The sequence below is a fragment of the Fukomys damarensis genome, unplaced genomic scaffold, assembly GCF_012274545.1.
Source record: "Fukomys damarensis isolate Sample0158 unplaced genomic scaffold, DMR_v1.0_HiC HiC_scaffold_7, whole genome shotgun sequence".
Classification (NCBI taxonomy): domain Eukaryota; kingdom Metazoa; phylum Chordata; class Mammalia; order Rodentia; family Bathyergidae; genus Fukomys; species Fukomys damarensis.
This window is the reverse complement of record NW_022900919.1, coordinates 14,882,143-14,902,016: the sequence shown is the minus strand read 5'-3', so window position 1 is coordinate 14,902,016 and position 19,874 is coordinate 14,882,143. Positions and strand designations below refer to the sequence as shown.

Sequence of the window (19,874 nt, the reverse complement as noted above, 5' to 3'; positions counted from 1 at the left end):
TTTTTTATTATTTTAACCAGATTTCATAATTATTCCGAATAGATGATTAGTCTGATACAACTGAGTCATTACTACCAAATAATATTTTAAGGGCTACATGCAAATAGAGTAGAGATTATTAAGCCTTACTCCAGTGAATACCAAGCAAGGAGGATCTTTCGGTCTAAGTAGAGAGGTAACAAAGATGAGATCTAAGTATAAGAATGACACATAACATGACAGGCAGGAAGAGAAAGTAAGAGGTTGTTGCAAAAGTTCAGGTAAAAGCAAGTAAGAGCCTGCTTAGAAGAGTGTCACTAAAAATATTAAAGATGTCCTTTCAACTAAAGGTTTTCAAAGTGTCTCCCACAGACAGCAGAAGAAGCTTTACCTGGGAACTTGTTACAAATGAATAAATACATATTTCCAGCCTTGCTCCAGACCTCCTGAGTCAGAACATCTGGGAGAGGCCCAGCAATCCAGGCTCCAACACGTCCTCTAGGTGCTTGCGATACTTACTCAACTTCACAACCCTTTGCTTGAAACCAGATTTACCCTCCACAGCTAGGGATGATGGTGGGAGGAATTCTGGACAATGAGACATAAGGGAAAATCTCCTTGGGGTACTTGTAGGGGAATTTTTGCTTTCCTGATCCAAAGCATTAATCCTGATGATGACGAGGCTGTTTCTTTTTCTCTTTTTCATCCTCCTGTGAATCCTAATTCACATAACAACCAAGAAGTAAAAGCATAATAACTGAAAATCTAACAGGTTAAGGATAGCAGGGCAGAGCTTTAAAAGAATCAGAGTTCTTGATAACATTATATGCCTGGGCATCATTAAATGCATTTATCATTCAATGCATGGGGAACTGGGTTTTCTGCTACTGTGGCTAAATGAATTCCAACTGATATTTGTGTCAAGTTTATATTTGGCACCTAACAGGAGATCATAAGTAATAGTTTCCTTAGTGAAGTCAGAAAAGAATCTGTGCTTCTTCATTTAATCTACTGCTGGAGAAGAGATTTGTGCTAAGCATTTTTTCCCTATAAAGATCACAGCTTTGGATAATGTTCCATGTCTTAATACCTTGAGCAGAGAAGGCACTTTTGGATATTGTAAAGAGATTTGTTTACTGGATGAAGTCACTTCTGTATGTGAGCCCAGAATAAAACGGATCACAGTGCCATCTCCTTGGTTCTACTGTTTTCCCCATCCCAATCCAGAAAGGGGGAAATCTTCTGAGAATATAATTCCACCAAGAAATTCACACCAGAATGCAGTCCTTCTCCTCTCCCCATTCTTCTTGTATTCTGAATGCTGCAGAGCTGGTGGAGCAAGGGGAGAGAGCGTTGGGTGGAGGAGTAAACTCCACAGCCCAGGGCACTGTGCCTAAGTAGTATTCCCTCGCAATGCTGGACTGGCTCTGTGACTTGGCACTATCTCTCCAAGAGTGCTCCAAATGACAGCAGGGTCCTCTCTGAGTCTCGGACACACTTGGGTGGCATTTGCGGCTTGCATGAGACAGTGGCCAATTCTAAAGGGACTGACTCACAGTGCACAAGAACAGACCCTATTGGAAAATAGCAGCTGAGGGACTTATAAGCAAACTGCCTGTGGTGCCTGGCTTCAAACTCCTGTTCTAACCTGAAGGTGCCATTTTGGGTCCCCAGAAGGATATTCTGTAAATAGATACAAATGCCAAATCACCTCTGCAGAGAGTTTACTTGGCACTGACCATCCTGTTTAAAATTACACCCTCCTCCAAATTCTTGCATGCATACTCCCCTCTCTTTGCTTTATTTTTCAGCATAATACTTACCACCATCTGGCATACTACATGTTTTACTAATTCAAGCTTTTATTGTGTTTCTTCCTCTCCTAAAATGAAAAGTGTATGAGAGTAGTAAATTTTTCCTGTTTTGTTCACTGCTATATCCCCAATGTCTGGAAAAGTACCCAGCATGTTAAAGAATTAAGCTAAATTCTCAGTGACTAAAATTAAGTACATCATAGTATGATTAGTTATACAGTCAAGGAATTCATAACTACAAGAAGGTTTAGACAACCCCCTACCCACTGGTTTCCCTCAAATGGCATCTTTGTAGTCTATGATTCTGTAATTTGCTATCATGCACAGTGGCTGTTAAGAGTCCATGAAGAATAACTAAGTAAAATGGAGGTATAATACACAGTGATTGTGCTGCTGTTAATCAAAGGAGAAATGAGCAAGAAGAAGGGACAGCAGGGTACACAGTACGTTTACTCCCCGGCCTAGATCAGCAAGTGATGGTACAATGCCACATGTAAGGAAGGAAATTTCTTTGACCTTTCACCAGGTAATACTCCAGACTTTCATTATTTTAGGTCTAGAATAAAGAATTATTCTGGAACTCAGACACTGCATTGGACCACTTCGGCCAAAAGACAAGTCAACTGGCATTTTCATGGATTTCTCTGTAACTTAACTGCTGAACAGCACTCATCTATAGCATGTTCAACCAGCTGAAGGATACAAGAGGCTTGGCTGGAGAGCCAAAACCTTTCAAGCCCTTGTCTAGGACAATGGTGGTGAACCTACGACATTCATGTAGTAGTGGGCTGTTTGCATCATTGAAAGCTCTAGAAGGTTTGGCATCTCTGGTCTGGGAACTGTCTCTACAGAGTTGATGATAGAAAAACCACATAAGGCTCCACCGGGAGGAGAAAGTGAGTTTATCAATAGAGAAATCTTAGTTGAGGAACAAAGGGAGGTGGCCAACTACCCACAGTATCTGTGAGGTTTGCCTTTTTGCTAAATGAACCTTTTGTGTGACACATGGATTCATCTCTTCTTTTCAGATTTCCATCTATAGAATCTGCTGTGAATCTCCTATCTTGGTCACCTCCTCAGAACGGGGAGTGGGGATACTCTTCATCTTGAACTTGAACTTAAATACTTTTGGGAAATGTTGATTTAATAGTTTTTTCCGAGACTATTTGACTCTGGAATCATTACTTTTCTTTTCAACAGAGTATTTCGTGGGGCTAGTATACCCATGCACACACTTTGGAAAATGAGAAATTAGATTTTCTGATTGAGAAAGAAACTTAGTCTTCATATAGCTTGAGGCAAGAGATGCTATGCCTTTGTTTAGTATGGAAAATGGTTGGGAGCATTCAAACTAAGAAGAAAAGTTCTTTTCAGGAGAGCAGACTCCCTTAACTCTTTCTTTTTTGTTTTTTGTTTTGTTTGTTTGTTTTACCACCTATGAGAGATAAGAGCACTAAGAAATAGAAAGCACACGGATGTTTCCTTAGTTAGCAAGGGTTGGCTTAACCAGGTACCACAACTAATGTGGCTAAAACAACAGAAATTTATTGTTTCACAGTCCAGTAGGCTACAAGTGCAAATCAGTATTTCATCAAGTTAATTCTTCTTGAGGACTGTATGGGAGGGATCAGTTTGGACCTTTTTCCTTGGATGAAGATGGATGTCTTTTCTCTGTGTCTCTGTACATTTACATTTTCCTTCTGTGCACATCTGTCTGTGTTGGAGCCCACCTTAGTGACATTTAATTAATTATATTAGCAATAACCCTATTTCTAAATAAGGTCACATTCTGAGGTACTTCGGGTTAGGACGTGTGTGTGTGTGTGTGTGTGTGTGTGTGTGTGTGTAGCTGGAGATTGAACCCAGAGCTTTGCATATGCTAAGCAAGTGCTGTACCCCTGAGCTCTATGCCAGCCCAGCCAAAATATTACAGTGTAACCCATAACAGATGGCTATCTCCATAGGGGGGTAGATTTTCAATTAGGAAAAGCAGAAAACTGTACTGATAATTCATTATGGATCAATCTAATGCTCTCTGTCACCCAACAATCAAGGCAATGATAAGCAGGGTCATTGCTCTCCACTGAAGGCTGTGATTTGAAGACTATGTGGCATTTTTCTAAGGCCCCACAGTCCTAGGTTGGTGGGCACTCAACCTAATCAACTACATCTTTTAAAAATTTTTATTTAATTTATTTAATTGACAAATAACAAGTTATTTTCACATTCATTGTAACAATGCAATGTTGTGAAATACATGTACATTACTGAATGGTTAAACTGTTAACATATATACTTCCTCACACACTGACTTTTTGTGGTGAGAATATTTAAAACCTGCTATCAGTGATTTTAAAGAACACGGACATTGTTATTATCTACAGTCACTATGTTGGACAACAGATATCTTGACCTTATCCCATCCCATTGAAATTTTGCACCCTTCCAAACTAGCCAAGTACATCTTTAAAGTGACCACCAATCATATTATACCAAGCTATGAGCCAAGCACAAGGGGAAGTCAACAAATTATTCTATTCTGCACATCAAAGTGTTTGTGCTCACAAGAGAGATTAATTGTAGCTGATAAAAACCAGAAAAAAAAAAGAACAGGTGATTCATGACAAAAATGAAACCCTTGCTAGTGCTCTTGTTTGTTGCATTGTTTTTTCAAATAGCACCAGGAGCAGATCACTTAGAATGAATTTCCGTAAACCAGACCTTACAGAGGTACTTCTCCATTTTTTTGCTGATAGCCAGGAATCAGCCACTGAATATATATTGTCAGTTCTTAAGTGGGATGTTAGTCTGCATTAAAGAGTTGGGACATACTGATACTGACTACAGTGTTCATTTGAGTACATCTGAGGATGGCAGGAGTCTTTCCTCAGTATGGTAGTGTCTTCAAACACAAGCTAGAGATGTACCTTTTTGTCTAGCCATTCCTAGATATCTACCATGAGAAAAAGATCCAAACAAAAATTCTTACATAAATGTTCCTAGAAGCATGATTCATAATAGCACAAAATTGGCATCAACCCAAATCACCATCTACTGATGAACGGGTAAACAGACGGCGTTATATCCACAGGATCGGCTATCATGAGGTAATAAAAAGGAATGAACACTTGTACACAGGGCAGCACAGGTGAATGTTGAAAGCATTAGGCTATATAGAAGAAGAACAATCACAAAAGATCACATACTGCACAATTCCAATAATATGAATATTCAGAATAAGCAAATTGATAGAGACAGGAAACAAATGAGTGGTTGCCAAGGAATCGGGACACAGGGATCAGGAAATGAAGAGTGACTGCTAATGGGAAAGAGGTTTATTTCCAAGTGGTGGCGATGCTCCAAAATTAGATTATGGTGATGGTGGCACAATTTTATAAATATACGTAAATACGATGTACTTCTATGCTTCAAAATTATATGGAATTTTAGAATATTTCAATTATATGTCAACAAAGCTGTTATTTTTTAAATTTATAAATACTTTCATGCCTGCCAACTACAGTACTCCTTTGCTTCTTTTTCTTTCTTGTTTTGTTTTGTTTTCTTCTTGTGATACTTGCAACTCCCCCCCAGCTCATTGTTCATGTTTTTACTTTGAGAAAAGGTCTCACTAAGTCACTAGTAGCTCAAGCTGGTCTTGAACTTGTGGTCCACTTGCCTCAGCCTTTCTAAGTGCTAGGATTATAAGTCCAGGCCACCACACCCAGTGTCTCTTCTCCTGGTAATTGTTCACCTCTTTGCCCTCCTCAACGTTTTTTTCTTTGTGGCACCAATAACTTCTTCCCTTCCAGTAGTTTCTAATACACTAATTTTTCTTTATTAAAATACATTTGCAGTACTGAAGATTGAGCTCAGGGCAGAGCAAAGCCCTGGGTTCAATCCTCAGTACTGCAAAAATACAATAAAACAGGTGAATATTTAAAAATTATAATGAGCACTGAAAAGTGTCAAATGACAAATAAATTCTTCTCCTTCTCTAGAAATTACTGTTTCACTCTAGAAGTAACTGCTAGCAATGGTTTCTTATGAATTCCATTAGAAATTGTTTACAGGCTATGAAAATTGTTCATAAGCTATGTCCATATGGTGTCTATATTTTCACACAAATTGGACCACACACTATTCTGCACGTTGTCTCACTGAGTGCAGTATTTTGGAGATCTTTTCATGTTTGCATATATGCACCAATCAAATCCACTTTACAGCAGCATAGCATTTGCTGAATTTTTCTGCCACAGCAATATCACCAGTTCCTTACTAAGAGATATAGAGTACTTAGCTTATTTCCAAATGTGGGTTTTGTTTTGTTTTGTTTTATTACTGAATTTGTTTTATTACTGCAAATTATAATAAAATAAATACTTTTTGTATTGATGCAAGATAGTTACTAGGAAATATTCATGGATTAAGAGCCACCTACCTTTGAATGTTGATAATCATGATTGGGTTGGAAAATAATGCCCTCCCATGTATGCCGATCCATGGAGGATGAGACAGCTGGCTCGGGCTTCAAAACTCTTCTGGCCTGGGACAAGGTCTGGCTCTCTGAGCCTACAGTCTGACACACGCAAGTATCGCCCAGGCTGGAGTGCTGAACTGACACCATAGTGATTTGTGTTGGACTTAAAATTCCACCCTCTTCAGAGGAAGACACTACTCCACTTTGTTCTCTGCAATTTTCCTTCTTGACAGCCAGGCCTTCTTGACTTACACCAGAGACATAATCAATATGCAAATGGCCTATTACTGCCTCATCCAGAAAAGGGCCCTGTCAGCTCATGTTCTGACTTTGTGATTCTCTGACCGATGGTCCGGTTCTCCCTCTGTATTTCTGCCTAACCTTGAGGAAAGTCACTTAACTTCTGACAATTCCTGGTACTGAATTGACTTTCACAGCAGGAGGGGATGACAGTGGCCAAAAGAGGCACTGCCATGTGTGGGGTTTTGCTTATTTGTCCTATTTGTGTGCGTGTGAAGGGTCAAGAGGGGCATGGAGGTAGGGAAAATACTTAATAGCTTTTTAGCCTTCAAGAAACCAGTGAAAAGATGGCTAGAATATTGAGATCATCCTTGGTTCCTGTGCACTGAGAGGGGTGTGGTTTCAGCTGCAACACAGGGCTGCTGGTTTAGTTTATTTGTTTGTTTTGCTATGCCAATCTTTGAAACATTGTATGTAACTCCTAAAACAGGGATCAAAGATAAATATTGCTGATTTTCTGACATTAGCTTGCTGCTAAATGAATTAAAAGTCCAGCGCCGACTGCCCCTAGAAGGAATAAAAATACTAATCCTTTTAAATTGGCATAATTTTCATTTGGAATTATAGGAGACTTAATTTTTTCTGTATATTTTCCCTATCAAATATTTGAGATTCTTTTTCTTTATAGTAAAAAAAAATTCTTTAAAAAATAAGAAAGCATTTTAAAAGCAGTTGCTTTAGTCTTGGTCTTAGTCTATAGTCTTTTTTCTGCTTTAAAAATTAAACTAGAAAGTAGCTGGCAAATAGTCAAATTGTGTCCAGTAGGATATTTCTCCCCATGAGGAGATGGAATTGGGGATTTGAAGCAGGTTTAAAAATCTAATACTATGCTACTGAGCTACAAAAATCCTGCCTGATTTGTAAATTTGTGTTTCCATAGCAACACAAGTGTGTAGTTAAATAATCCTCGCTCATCTAGGTCTGAATTCCAGAAACTCTTCCTAAACCTTCATCCTATTCTAATCCCACAGCTGTTGCCATGGAAATGATCAGATAAAATTCAGTCCTGGCAGCAGATGGGCCCTGGGTCCGTGGTGGAAGCTAAGTCCTGGCCTACATAGAGCTGCGGAAGTATTGGTTCTGTTTTGTTTTCTCCCAATCTTTGAATTACAGAAAGCAGTCTCCTCACATGAGAGGTTAATTTAGCATGATGTCAGAAAATCAGTCTTGGGGTTTGAGCATCTGGTGCAAATGAGGGAAAATCTCCGTTCCAAAACACTGCTGAGGGTTGGAAAAAGCAGCAGTGCTTTCCTTTGACTCATTTCTGGAAACTTGCTCTAAGAAACGATTACACCACCAGTCCTCTCTCTGCTGGCCGAATCTCACAGGCACTCTCACTAGGAGGGGCCTCACCTCCCCTGGAGGGCGGTCTCACCAGGCTGGGGCCGGGATTTGAAGCTCTATCCTAGGGTCAGCTCTGGCTGTGTCAGCAAAATCCCTCACAGGACTGACCGAGTTCTTCCCTGCCTCCACCCACATCCCTCTGGCCCCTTTACCGTGTACCTTCTTGCAAACAGATTGCTTGAATGTAAAATCATCATTTCTAAGTCATATCATGAAGACCTTCTGCTATGATTAAAGTAGAAAGAAACAAGACTCTGTCCCTTTATTTTGAACAGTGTAATTTCATTTTCTGTGAAGTCTCTGGAAAAAAAAAATCACTGGCACAGGAGGGGTGAAGCCAGACCCTAAAGAATTTACTGGCCTTTCAGAAAGGCAGATTCCCCAAAATGTGTGAGCCTTGGTGTGTTATGAGAATAAGACCAACCTCTGTAAGACACAGAAGCCTGGAAATGGAAGAGACCTTGAAGAGTCTCTGGTAATTCCCTTAGGGTGAGCAGTTTTCAGATGAAGCAACCGAGGCAGGAGTTTCCAAGTCTCCACAGTCCAGGACTCACATGTGTCCCTCTGGACATTTTCTCAAACTGCCACTAGTTTACTGAAAGGTCAGAGTAACAGCTACTTGTATTTTTTAGTCTACTTTCCTTGGATAATCCAGCTGAGTGTCTGTTGTTCTTACTATTTCCTTTTAGAAGCTCTACTTATACATGCTATACACTGGTTGATAAATTTTCATGTGTGTATGGCTCATTCCTTAAGCGCCTACTGAAGTAATGTATGTATGGTATGATTTGTGACATCACTGCCAAGCGTTTGGAATAAAAAGCTACTGTGGACAGGCTCAGATTTATCTTGTTCTACATGGCTCCCCTCACCGCAGATACAGAGCAAAAGCATGACAACTTTAGAACACACTTATGACACTTTACGGGGAAGTAGTACTATTTGGGTGGCAAAGGTTATGATTTGCAATGACATGAAGCAGCATCGCATTCTTGCTTTTCTCCCTTTGACTTTCGTAATTATAAGTGACAATGAAGAGAGACATGAACTCATTTCTTAAGTATAAAAATGAAAAATTGGAACTGAAAGCTTGCCATTCTCCACCTGATTTCTGTGACAGAAGCATTTCGAGGAGGTGGTGCCATCTTTCATGCAGCTGAAGCATAGCTATATTGCCTAAGACACACACCTCAATGGAACAGGAGCCCAAGCAGTGAAGCTCTTGTAAGCAACTTCCTATTCTGATCATTGTTCCTCTGCCACATCAGTTCACGCTCTGTAGACTCTAAAGCTCAACTCTAGTTGCAAAGAACACTCTTCAACTAAAAAAAAAAGTGTACTTGTTACTACGGTGGTAAGCAATAGCACTTCTATGACCACAAGGAGTTCTGAACTGGAAGTACGCAATGACTCAGTAGGAAATGGTTTCAGCTGGGCCATGCTTTGCCCCCTTCAAATTCTTCAGATCCAGTCAGGCTCCTGATATCCACTAGGGTGCTTCTCAGTACTGTGTCTCTAAAGCCCACCCTCTCCAAGCTACCACCGTCTGAAGCCACCTGTAACTGCCTGATAATTTGTCACCTGTCTCTCCTTAGCTCTAATGCAAGAAGCAAATACTTTAAAAAACCTGTCTCTGATCATTTCACTGACTTTTAAAGGCAATCAAAGACTCGCCTCTGCCCTTGGAATAAAATCCCAAATCGTTAGCTGGTGGCCCCTTCTCACTTTGGTGAATTCTGAGGCCAAGTCCCTTGTATTTCCATGCCCTAGACTAAGTGTTGGCAGAACCTATGGCGTGCATGCTATTCTTTTAAGACAAAAGATGTTAATGTATGAGTTGTTTTTTTAAAAACAGAAACCTCAGTATTCGGGTTTGATAAATAAGTGAGTTTTGGGTTGCAGTCTGGGCACTCATCTCTAAAAGGTTTGCCACCACTATGACACATACCTAGGTCCACAAAGGGCACACATGTTTAGGAGCCCTTCTCACTTTTCCCTTGCTCCAGGCTGATGCAGACATGTCCCTTCCCACAAGAAGCTTGTGCTGAGTTCCCAGGTAATCTTGAGCCCCCTCTGGCAAGCTGTCCTTGCACAGGTACAGGCTTTCAGAGGGATCCCATAACTGTCACTTCATGGCAACAAGTATGATGCTTTATCTGCAGTCTCCTCAAGAAAGTAGATTCCATTAGGACAAAAAAAACAGGTTGTTTTGTGCATGACGTAGACAAAATGCCTAAAGAAGTAGCTAAGAAAGGAATGAATGAAGGACCACGGCTGAATGGAGTGTGGCAATCGTCCCTGGTACTGAGAAGATTCAGGTAGTCGAAGGCAGGTTATTGGAAAGAGTGGCCATGTCCAAGAACAGACAGGAAATAAGGAGCTGCTGTTGTGAATACACTGCTGGTGTGGCCACAGTCCTCTCTGCCACACGCTGTATTCTGTTTCACAGCTCTAGACACCTCTGCATTCCCTCCCCTTCTTTTTTGCCCTGTCTCCTCTGGTTGTGATGCTACGGAGTCTTCCCTGTGGGAGCATTCCTTTCCATACAAGAGATGAGAAGGTGAAGTAGGTATGGCTTTACCATCTGGCTCTGCACCTTCAAACAGGTCCCCTATTAAGGCCTAAAGCAGTTACATATCCAAACCCTTCCTCCTTACAGAAGTGCTCAGAGCTCTAACATTCCCCCCAAAGAAACTGTCATATGTTTGGAACTCCTTCCCCTGTGGGACCAGCCTGCCACTAAAATCTCTCTCTCTGTCTCTCTCTCTCTCTCTGTCTCTGTCTCTCTCTCTCTCTCTCTCTCTCTCTCTCTCTCTGTCTCTCTCTCTGTCTCTCTCTCTCTCTCGTTCTCTCTCTCTCTTTCCTGACAGTGCCACATTGGGTCTGGATGAAATCCAGAATCTTAGAGATGTTTAAAAACAGAGAAAACTTTCTGGAAATAAAGTTAGCCAAAGGATTTTTGTTCTTTTTGTACCACTGTACCAAGCCTCCTATTGTTCTGAAGGGGAATCTTTTGTAATCATGTCTTCATTGAAAATTGAAACTAGGAGCCTAGCTTAAATTCATTTCTTTTGCCCTCACCACTGCCTGACATCCCCAGTTATTCATTCATTCCAACATACACTGAGCACCTACTATGTGCCAGGCTCTGTCCTCGATACTGGAGTCATGGAGATGAAAGAGACTTGGGACACTCCCAAGATATTCCATCACAGGACAGAACACAGTGGGAAAACACCCCCTCGAGTTGTGCAACAGGAAGAACCCCTTCTCCTCCAGCACCTCGCTGCCCAGGCCTGTGGTACCCAAGCCATAGCCCAGCCCTGGCCACCCACGGCGTCTGTGAAGCACTTGAAATATGACTTGTACACCAAATTAAGGACCCTGAAGCTTATCTTAATGACAATTAGAAGTCACTGAGATACTTTTGGGAAAGAAATGAAATGCTGGGGGCTGCATTTTAAATGTTATTCTTGGTGATATTGTAGGGGATGGATCCAAGGGAGTGACACTGGAGATCCCACTCCATGCCCAGAGAGAGAGAGAGAGAGAGAGAGAGAGAGAGAAGAAATCAAGGATGCAGGTTCCCCCTCAAAGGAAAGGATGGTCAGTGGAGGAGGAGAGGAAGAGAAGCAGCAATCCAGGTGGCTGCTCATCCTGTGGGTAAAGTAAAGTCAACCACAAACAGGAAACTTTTAGAAGATGAAAGAATTTTACATTCAGAGTCACACTACTTCTTTTTCTGAGAAACGTCTGGTTCATCTGGTGCAGACTAAACCTGTGAAGGTGAATACTTCTATTTAGGAGAGCAAGAATTTAACCAGAGAGCTCTATGCACTTCTGAGAAACAGGATCAATTAGTTTATACCCTATGGCATGAAAAATGCAATTATAGAGGACAAAACTGGCCATATTGTGAAAACTGATTTTCCAGGATAATGTCCAGTTGATATTCCTGCATTCCTGTTTATTGGATTGCTGTGTGGTGGGGCTTCTTGCTCGGTCTGTGGCCACGAGACCCTTTGAGCAAATGGCTTTGAATACAAATACTCCAGGTTTTCCTTGGGACTGCCTCATTATGTTCTGACTTCATTATTATTTCTAACCTCATTTCATTACTAACCCACATTTACTTCCCTACCAGGAGGTCAGAGTCTTTTTTAACATAAAGAAATACAAATGATTGTGTTTCTGTTTTTCCATTAAGCACTTATCACTTGGGAATTATGTGTCATTTTGTTTCCTAAGGAGGGCTGAACGAATCAGAATTCAAAATGTATAAAACGCCTCAGGCTTCTTAAAAGAAAGATGTTCTATAAGTAAAAAAATAGAAATGGAGATTTATAAGTATCATAGGAAATGCCCTGGGTCTAATCAACACAAATGCTGAAGTGTCAGTCTCCAGTCCTACTGTGCCTTTGGCCACTGTGCCAAATGGGCCATCCCTTCATTGCTCCGAGCTTGCACTTCCTCGTGTGTGAAATTAAAATAATAATATCTGCCCTCTATACGCATAGGGCTGTGGTGAACATCAAATAATAAACTATCTGTAAAACCAATGGAAAGGCAGACACCGTGGGCGCCGCCTCACTACATATGGCCAGTCTTTGAGGCCCATAATCACCATTATGGTGGTGGGTGTCATTGCTTTTTAATATCTAACTCAAACACAGACCTCCATATATGGCCCATTATATGCACTCAATAAACACCATGGAGTGGCCTTATTAATGTTTAAGGAGTTCTTTTCACGACTTCTTTTTTTAGAAATCTTTCCTTCCCATACACTATTTCTTTCACAAATTCTTAAAGCCACCTTCCTTTGTCTCTAAAGCACCTCAGCCTTTGATTCTTCAGGGCTGGCTTTCTATGCTAATCTCCCTCCACATGTTCCACTTTTAAACTTCCCTCTGGATCCAGTGTTGCCTCCAATTTGATTTCATCTATGTCTTTCCCTGCTTGCCTGAGCTTGGTTTCACATTCCTCACAGTTTGAGTTCTAGGAAATCCGTGGCCTCTTTCTTCTTTTACACGCCCACAAATGACTGAAATTTTCAGCTCTCACTTAAACACTTCACACAGCTTCCTCTGCTTCTTCCTCCGCCCGTATCAGCAAATGTGTTGCCTCTTTGTCACAGAAACTGTCTCTTTTTGATTTCCTCTGTTTTTTTTAATTTTTTTTAACACAGTTCAATCTCTGCACCACTATAATCTTGCTCATCGTGTGGCTTCTCTCTTGGTTAAACCCATTATTTTTATGCAATTTATAGATTCTTTTCCTCTTCACCTTCAGTTACACTGGTCTGATTTAATATTAGGTTTCACATTGATTGTTTCATTCTGGGTCAGAGCCATTATTGATGCCATAATATTTTATGGTCTCAGAATATTTGGTCTCTAAGAACTTCTACCAGTACAAAGCATTGTGGAGAGGGTGTCAGAGATAAGACCAAATACCATTTAAATAAATACAATTGGTGCTTCTACAGGAAGCTTGAAGGGCATCACAATCTGTTTTCTGACATTAATTAGCCCTTTGCCTTACTAGACAGATTCTATTGCAGCACGTCCAGAGTTTATGTTCTTCTGTGTCTTTATTGTAGTTATTTACTGCTTGATCATGGTTACTTCTCTGTTCCACAGCAGCAACGTCCATGAAGACAGTAAACCAGAGGACAAAAAGAGATGATGGTGAAGATAGTCATGGTAGGAATTATTCATGTTTCGAGAGGCTTCACCAAATAAGTCAGACTCTCCTCTAAACACTTTCAATCTTATATCACCCTCCTTACAAACCAATGATGTGAGCCAGTTGTTATGCCAATATCATATCTGAACATAAAAAACCTGAGGTAGTAAGTTACCCAAGTTTCACTGCCAAAAAGAGTTGGAAAGTAAAAGATGGAACAAAAGCCAAAATAGATTCATGGGCCTGTCTGCAATGAACAGGTTGGTCTTCCAGCATCAAGGGACTGAGATCATCCTATGGTTTGTATTGGTGAGGGCAGCATAGTGATTGTATCCCATGTGGAGGGCAGCTGTAGAAGAGGGAGAGGAAAGCACAGAAGTAGATATGAGTTACTGAATGGAAAAGGGAGAATTTGATTTATGATTAACTACAGGAAGATCAAAGTTTGGGTTCCCTACTAGAAAGTATGTCCTACCACCATGGTAGTAATGATTTCTGGTGGACATCCTCCTACTTAAATCTGTGGCCAGCATAAGCTAAAAAGTAGCTACTACTTCACACTAGTGGCCAGAGGAATACCTGTATCAAGAGTCCCAGTTATATTTCTGCAATCCATAGTCTCATTAGATCTGTGACGTTGACTCTATTATGGCTTCACTACCTGACGTTTCTTCCTGTTCTCACAGGATACAGAACTGGTAAGTAGGGAACTGAAGAAAAGAAAGGAACTAATTTACACAGTGGAATGTGTAAGTGCACTTATTGGTGCTAAATCAGCCAAAACATTCTTCAAAGATATAGAAAGTTATGAATTGAATAAAAACATTTCCAAGGGAGCATACCATTTTTTCTGCTGTTACTCAAACATTTAAAAACAAGTCAGTAGCAGTTTTCCATCCAAGGGCATGATGACAGCTATTCCTGAAAAATTTCCCCGTCATGTCTGTTATGGCTTGTGTCCAGACGTCCCTCAGAGCCTTGTGTGCTCATAGGTGGGGCTTTTCAGAGATGGCTGGATCTACAGTGTGTTGTAGTTGGATTGAGGGTGTATGTTACTGGATTAGTCTCCTGATTGATTTATCATAGCTGTGGGTGTGGATAACAGGAAGGCCCACCCTGGGTATGGGTGACACCACCCAAAAGCCTGGTATCCTGGGTAGGATAAAAAGAGAGGAGCTTGCTTTTGCTGCTGCTGCTGCCACTTGCCCACCATGACATGGACTGTTTCTCCTCTCCGCCATGCCACCCTACCTTGGAGCCAGCTGATTATTAACTGAACCCTTTAAAAACTGTGAACTTTAACTTGTGGGTTACAGGTATTTTGTCCCAACAACACAAAAAGTAAACAAGACAATGTGTAACTGGTGAACTCCTACTCATCCTTCAAATCCCAGCTCATCTAATAAAATCTTGAATTCCTCCAACTAAGATGAAGTATACTTTTGTCTGTGACTCTGTGTCTGTTTGGCACTATTTCATTATAATGGTAGCTATTATATTGCATTATAATCCTTTCTTGTTACATTGCTGTCAATAAATTGTGGTCATCTCCAGGGAACCTACCCTATTATACAAAAGCTTTATTGACATTTATATTTGGAGAAAGTGGACCATCAACTGGTAGATCTACAGTAAATGTATGGATCCTTGAATAAAAAAAAACCACAAATAAACAGATAAATAAATGGGGCCAACCCGCAATCTATCTTCCAACTATTTTAAATTGGCCATTAATTACAGCGATATCAGGATTTTGTAAGAACAGCAGAACCACAGTGTATGGCCACAAATTGTGATCCATAAAAATAAGTGAGGATATACTTCAGTTTATGCAGAATTTGGCCAAGATCCAGAAAAGTTTATGAAGGAGACTCAGAAAAAGCTGAAAAAGATACATGCAGGGTATTGCCCAATGCCAAGGAGGTCACGAGATACAAGAGAGCCTGATAATCTTACACGGCCTTTCCAAATCTAGCACAAATTTCTCTCACAGTCAATGCCCCACCCAGGACCCATGGAAGAGGAAGAATTCTTGGAAATACAGTTACAAAGCTACCTTACACTTTCAATAGGATCAAAGCTCCATTTTGAAATTTGAGCTTCCATCTCAATTGGGGCTCATCCAAAGGAGGAAGAAAAAATCAGAAGAGCCAGACAATGAAAGCACCAAGAAGGATGTAGTAGATTACATTATTGGCTTTAATTCCTCTCTCTGCATCCACATCCTTAATGGCCTTACAGTAGGCAGACTCGTCTCCTGAGTGACTAGGACTTGGCCACAAAACTTGCTTTATTCAACAACAGTCAGTCAACCTAAATTCAAAGACTACAAAAGCAAAAGAACTTTACCTGAGATCGTGAGAATTGCAATTTAGGAATTTAGACTCAGATACTGTTATGACATGGATCATGAATACCCCCCGGATGCTGTGTGAGCTCTTTTGAGTTATGGGGGTGATATAGCTAACTTGCTGTGAGAAGGTAGGGTCTGGCTGGAAGAAGGGGGTTACTGGGGGCATGACCGGAAAAGATATAGTTCCCTTCCCAGCTCTTCCCCTCTCTCTGTTTCCTGGACACAATGATGTGAGCAGTATCCTCTACCAGACCCTTCCACCATAAGTTCCTGCCTTGGAGCTTGCCACATGGACTAAAAACATGAGCCAAAATGAATTGAAGTTGTAGGTGCCAGAATTATCTCCTAGCAATGAGAAAGTGACTAAGGCATACCTCTGAATAAGTGCTTCCTTGAGGCTCAGATTGTACAGGGTCTTTAAAGGAAAGGAAAGTCAAAGATAAAGGCAATTCCACAAATTGCATGAGAAAAAAAGTGGTTGGTGAAGAAAAGCAACCTATCACTAGTTAAGCACTGCTAGGCTACATGTGACTGATAGCTAATGCTACTGCTAGGTAGAGTTCATCTGTCCAGCCACAGCAGAAACATTCATTAATAAGATAGTAGCTTTTGCAGACTCAGGCCAGTTCAAAAGTTCACACTCCCTGGCCCAGTTCAGGACTTCCTTTCCACAGGCAGCAGCTTGATATAAGCGTGTGTCCTGATCCCCTAAGGGATTCTCTCACCTCCATTTTAAAATGCTCTTCCAAGGCTACCTTTCACCATCATTTCCTTCGGGATTGTATCTAATACACAAGTGGAAGTGATGGTGAGTCTTTTCATCCCTAGACCTTTAGAGGCCACACATGTCCTTCTCACCCTCTTGCTCTTTTGCCATCTCTGTGAGAACATGCCCAAGGTGACCCACTGGTCCAAAAAGCAGTGCCAGAGTTACATGGAGCATAATAATAATAATAATAATCCTCACCCCAATAATCCTTCAGGCGCATGAACAGTCAAAACTCATGGTTGTTTTAAGCTTTTGTTTTCAAGTTGTTTGTTATACAACAATAGCTAATCACTACAAATCAAACAGACAGAGAAGCAAGACTAGTTGGAAATCTTGCTCTAAGCAACCAAAGCCTAGCTTCTGCAGCAGCATCAATGACAGTCCCAGAGTCCTCCACTTATCAAGAGTTCTTGTGTCTAAGCTTTTGCAAATGTTTTCGTGCAATGAGCCATGTGGAGTAGGAAGTGTGGCCCTTGGAGGTAAAATGGTTCAGGCCACCCCTAGCAATCATGAGAGGCAGCATCTGCAAAGCAGAGGAAGTAAAGCTAAGGTGTGGAGGCTCAAGGGGGGCTCTGGGCTTGACTGGACTTGAGTTTTTTTCTCTCTAGTCCTTCCCTTTACTCCTCCTCTTTAAATTTTCCTTCCTCTACCTACCAAACTCCTAACTGTTCTCCAGAGGCTACCTCGAATGTTCCATTTTCTCAGGTGATTGCCAATAATCCAGCCCTAGACAGAATTATTGTTTCTCCAAGTACTACCTCAGTCGTGTTGCTTTCTCCTCTACTAAATAATAACCTCTTGTAGGAAAGGAAGGTGTCTCCCTCAGGTTCATGTTCTTTAACATTTAACCCAAGAGTTCTGCCAGCCCCCAAGAAGAGATGAGCAAATTGTAGCTGCTGAGATTCAGTGGCTAGGATACTTTCTAAGAGGATTTGCCGTTTCTTTCTTTAGTTAAGGAGGTATTTTCATAAGAAAAGGAGACCTCCTGGGTTTTGTTGATAATCACCAGATGCCAAGACAGAGAGAACTGTTTTTTGAAAGGAGGTCAGCTGGAAATAAGAGCCTGAAATTTAAAATACACTGAAAAACCCCTTACATAAAATGACTAAATTCTTGCCTAATGCAAAACAGTTAAACAGAAATTTACTCTAAATGGGCCACTTACATGGTGCTGAGGGTACGAGCTGATCAAGGCTCTTGCTTGCCAGTACTGGAGGCTGTGGGACATTTAAAAGCTGGAGCACAGTGAGAAGTCCTCAGGTTCATGACAGTGTACCCTGGGGCGGGATTGTGTTAGCTTTCCAATGTCATAACAAAATGAAAATGCCTGGCATAAACATAAACAGCTTCAAAAAAGGAAGTTTCATATTGGCTCATAGATTGCAGTGCGTGGTTGACAGGCTCCATTACTTTCAGGCCTGGACAGAAGCTTCATGGAGGAGGGGCATGGCCGAGGAAAGCGATTCATCTCATGCCAACCAGGAAGAGTGTTGGGGGAGAGAATAAGCCGGGGACAAGCAGACCATTTAAAATCAGACCCTGTGACCTGCATTTTCCAGTGAGGTCTCACTTCCCAGTAAGCCTGTTTAGCCATGAATTCATCAATAAATTAATTCATTATGCAGTCCAACCACTTTCCAGAAACCCATCACCTGGTATCTTAGTTACTTTTCTTATTGTTGAGACAAAATACCCCACACCCAAAATTAAAGGGGGAAAGCTTTACTTAGATCACAGTTCGTAGAGGTTTCAGTCCCTAGTCAGCTGGATCCAAGGAAGGGTGGCATTGCAGAAGAGAAACAGTTCATAGTGGGCAGACAAACCAGGGATGACCACAGCTCTTTCTATCCCTTACATTTTATCCAGGCTACTTAGGGTGGGTCACACTCACACCTTTAATCCTAGTCCCCTTGGTCCTAGCACTGCACCGTGAATCCATCCCAGCATCACACACTCTAGATCCACCCACCTCTGAAGAAGCCCCACCTATCTAGACATAAGCCGTAACACTTGGCAACCAAGTCTTCCACATAAGGAGCCTCTCTGGTATATTGGATCCAAATCATAACAGAGGCTGCAGTATTTCTTGTGGGACCCTGTCAACTGTCATGAGAGGGCTGTTATGAATGCCTGAGCTGGGCCCTATTCAGTTTCCGTGCTTCCTATTTGAGTTATAATTGGCCACTCCTGCAATTACACCCTGGACTGGCACTGGCCAGGAGCTGATGCAGTCGAAAGGTGGTGGTGGTGTAGGGGGTTGCTCGCCAGAGCCTATGCCATACCATTTGGACTGTCAGCACCCAAAACTGAAAGCAGCTAAGTAAGCCTCTTTTCTTTACAAAGTTAGGCTGTCTTAGGTATTTTTATAGTAGCGGTGAAAAATGGATTTATGTACCCCTCAAAGGACCACCTTTCTATCACACTGGGAGTTAGGGATTCAACATACAAATCTGGAAAGGAGGACACAGTTCAATCTGTAGCACCCACTTCCACTCCAGGCCCCTTTCTGTTCCTGGGAATCCCATTTTCAAGCCCCCAGTACTCATCCTTCAACAGTGGTTCGCAGCCGGGACTTCTGTTCTGGATTTTCTTCACTCTTTCAAAACCTTGAAGCCTGCTGAGTCTTCTGGTTATTGACAACTGGGTTTCTAAGGGGAACAAAAACCTGGCTTTGCAGATTTTGCTTATTCATGTAGTATTTAAATACTTCCACCATGGCAAATTTCACTGACCACAGGACTGGGTAGAGGTGTAAGGTAGTGCACCGTTATATATTAACTTTACCATCTAGATCAAATAGACATAAGTAATATCGAGAGCATAGGTAATGTGAATATACAGTAAGATATTAAAATTCATGAATTTTGAGTATTTTGTTTGAATATATTTATTTACACTTGATCTTAGCCAAAAGGCCGAGAAGCGATTGAATATATTTATTTAAATACATATTTATTCACTCTAATTTTAATGGCTTATTTTACAGTGGGTCACAGAATTTCTGAAAATTACAATGAGCTCTTGCCATCTAGTAAGTTTTAGCTCTATATATCGTGAGCCAGAGCTTCACCCACAAAGTGTCCCCATGCTCTACACAGAGCAAACTGTGAGATCAACCTCCCTGAGCTTCATTAAATTCAGGCTGCT

At 41.2% G+C, this 19,874-nt stretch overlaps 1 pseudogene; it reads right to left on the bottom strand.

The window, feature by feature from the left end:
* Positions 1-19,529: 19,529 nt before the first annotated feature.
* Positions 19,530-19,654, bottom strand: LOC117285242 (annotated as a pseudogene).
* Between the last annotated feature and the right edge of the window lie 220 nt (positions 19,655-19,874).